The sequence below is a fragment of the Euprymna scolopes genome, chromosome 25, assembly GCF_053919585.1.
Source record: "Euprymna scolopes isolate OS-2025 chromosome 25, ASM5391958v1, whole genome shotgun sequence".
NCBI classification, from domain to species: domain Eukaryota; kingdom Metazoa; phylum Mollusca; class Cephalopoda; order Sepiida; family Sepiolidae; genus Euprymna; species Euprymna scolopes.
This window is the reverse complement of record NC_136506.1, coordinates 58,592,152-58,595,582: the sequence shown is the minus strand read 5'-3', so window position 1 is coordinate 58,595,582 and position 3,431 is coordinate 58,592,152. Positions and strand designations below refer to the sequence as shown.

The following is a 3,431-nucleotide window of genomic DNA, read 5'->3' as shown; positions in this document are numbered from 1 at the left end:
TGTCATTCGATAGCCGTGAAATCCAGAAGGCACACTTACCTGACTTAAAATTAATTTAATCTGAGATGTTACATATGCTGAAGGAACCTTCTCGTTTTCCATGGCGAGCCCAAACTCTGGTAATATCTCCGGTAAATCACAAGAAAAAACTCATTGTGCATTATTCCTAGATTATAAACCGTTTTACTCTACTGGATGCTTATCCCCTTCCTCAGATAGAGGACATGGTAAATGAGGTCGGCAGCTTTCAAACTTTTAGTACCCTTGATTTGACTAGTGCATATCACCAGATTGTCATCAAATCAGAAGAGCGAAAATATACAGCATTTGAAGCTGCTGCGTCTCTGTACCAATTCTGTTGAATTTCTTTTTGTGTGGTGAATGGGGTGGCAAGTTGCCAGTGATGAACGATATTATAAAGCGAGAAAATCTCCAAGGTACGTTTGCCAACATCGACAACGTCACTGTATGTGGTCATAATTAGGCAGATCATGACAGCAATCTGAAGGGCTTCATAGATAGTGTGGCCAAGTATGGCATATATACGGTATAATCACATTGACACACCAGTTCCCGTCAGATCACCGAAGTTAAGCAACGTTGAGTCTGGTCATTACTAAAATGGGTGACCAATTTGAGAAGTCCAGGTGCTGTATGTAGGAGGACGTCGTGAATTTCATACTCCCATGAAACTTCCTCTTTCGGAGGAAGCCGGTTAAACCCCTGAATAGTATGGCCTAACTCTGATTGAAAGTGTCATTACTCACTTAGCTCCATAGACTTGATTGGGTATACTAAAATCAAGTAAAACTCAACCCCGATAGACTTAAAGGCTTGATAGACCTTCTGATACCAAAGAACCTCATCTCTCTTCAACGAATGTTCTCCCACTATTCTGGGTGGATATCCAATTTTTCTGAAAAATTATATCCCTTAACTAGTGTTACCTGTTTCCCTCTCACTGAGAAACAGTCTGATGCCTTTCATTGCCTAAAAAGAAGATTGCTAAATCATCTCTCGCAAGTATAGGCAGTGATTTATCTTTTGAAATGGAAACTGATGCGTCGGAACATACTATTGCTGCCCCTCTAACGCAAAACTTGCTTGTAGTTTTCTTTTCAAGAACTTAGACTTTTACAGAACAAAAACATTCTGCAGTGGAAAAAGAAGCATATGTTATTGTAGAAGCGATTCGAAAATGGCAACACGTATTACTCGGGAAGCATTTCAAACTCATCTGTCTCCTTCATGCTAAACCCTAAAAGTAAAAGCAAAATAAAAAAAATGAAAAGATTACAAGGTAGAAATTAAAACTTGTCTGTTTCAGCTACGACATAGTGTATCACCCTGGAAAACAAATTACCGCTGCAGATGCTTCATCTTGGATTTACTCATCTGCCATCTTGATTGACAAATTGTTTTATTTGCACAAGAATTTATGCAACCCTGGAGTAACCCGAATACTGCATTTTGTTAAGAGTAAGAACATACCCTATTCTGTAGAAGACAAAGGCAATAATTAGGTCATGCATATTCAGAGATAAAGCCGAGATTTGTTAAAATGTCTCCTCAACCGCTCATTAAAGCAAGCCAACCATTTGAGAGATTAAGTATGGACTTCAAAGGACCTCTACCTTCTAACATTCGTAATAGGTACATACTAACTGTGGTTGACGAATACTCCCACTTCTCTTTTTCCTACTCTTGTGCTGATGTTGCGATAGCCACAGCAAAAAAAAAAAAATTAACAAAACTGTTTTCTATTTTTGGGAACTCTTCTTACATACACCCTGACCAGAGAACTTCCTACAGTCTCGATGAATCGTCACTAGTTGAATTACCACTTTCAATTCTCAAGGCAATGGACAGGAAGCGAGATACAATGGCATTATCTGGCAAACAGTGAACCTAGCGCTGCGGTTGCGCAATCTCCCTATTGTTAGCTGGGAGAAATTGTAGACATAGTATTCCACTGTATACGCTCATTGCTTTCCACCGCCTCCAACTGTACCCCTCATGAACGCATGTTTAACTTTTAAAGAAAACCACCTTCGGGAGAATCCATACCAACATGGTTAACTAAATCTAAATCCGCACTTCTAAAGTGGCATATACGTGGTAGCAAATATGAGCCCTTAGTGGAAACAGTTGAAACTATGCTCATAACTGTGTCTCTTCGCTATACTGCATCTCAAGGCGAAGAAGCAGACGGTTCACAGCTACACCTGGAACTAAATTGTACGGATGCTCCTATCTGGTCAGACCCTCCATCTGCCCTGCAGAATGATCAATTTGGCTCTCTTCCTTCTCTGCAGGGGGACTTTGAAAATTTTGCTACTGAAAACTCAGCTGACCCCGAGAACTATGCCATAGAATGTTCTGCCCCGACATCGCCTCACCCTACACTTTGGGAAGATAATTTGAAGAAGACTATGGGATAACAACTCTTCGATGCTCCTCTAGACTTCAACGAAAGCCTCAGTACTTAGCGGAAAATTACCAACTTTGAACCCTTCCTTCTTCTTTCTCTACTTTCAGTTTGAGCAGACACACCTGTAGCAACCTGGTCTCTTAGAAGTTACCAGACCTAGACTTTCCTGAGCAGCGGAGAATGTGGTGAATTATTGGAACTCTCTGGTCACTTCTTCTTATAGTTCATTGCAGAGTTGCGCCCCTTTGTTTTACATTTTTAAAAGTCATCATATTAGTTAATGGACACTAGCGGTTGTAAATATGTATGTAGATTTATTTGCAGAATAAAGTTTACTTAAGCTTTTCTTATCTTTCTTTTTATCTGCTCTCTACTCGGTTCTCTTCCTAATCTAATATCTTATCATAACAATCCTGTAATGTCGAAAGTGTGAAGGAAACAATTTTATTATATACTAGACAACCCGTGACCCGTTGGGTCACTCAGTGTTGAGAAATTATAGCAACATTTAATAAATCCAATAAACGTGATTGATACGACTGCTGGTTGTTGGCCCATTTTATATATATATATAATGCTTTTGTTTAACAAAATTATAAAAACAAATATTTCTTATATGGCTAAAGCTACCGATATATTATTTTTAACATGATTCCAGGCATATGCTCAAAAAGCATATTAAAAAAAAAAAATCTGGAGTGAAAAATGCCATTTATGGATTGTTGGGGTAGTGGAATAGTTTTTGTGAATGAAATTAACTACTTGCACTGCGTAACACTTGTGATGTAAAGAAAATATTTTTTTTTTGACATAACAGAAACATTTCTATGAAAGTATATTAAAATGAAAAAAGAATATAGATAGATTCCTATGGGTCGTTCTGTTTATAATTGTTAATTCTTGAAAAAAAAAACTTACAGCCATTGAATTATAAGTGGTTTGCCATACTTATAGGTAAATGTGCAATGAACAGATACCATAAAACTTAAAGTTAAATTCA

The 3,431-nt window shown here is 37.9% G+C and overlaps 1 pseudogene; it reads left to right on the top strand.

Annotated features, from left to right (window-relative positions):
* The first annotated feature begins 540 nt into the window (after positions 1 to 540).
* LOC145247577 (5S ribosomal RNA) lies at positions 541 to 659 on the top strand (annotated as a pseudogene).
* The last annotated feature ends 2,772 nt before the right edge of the window (positions 660 to 3,431 follow it).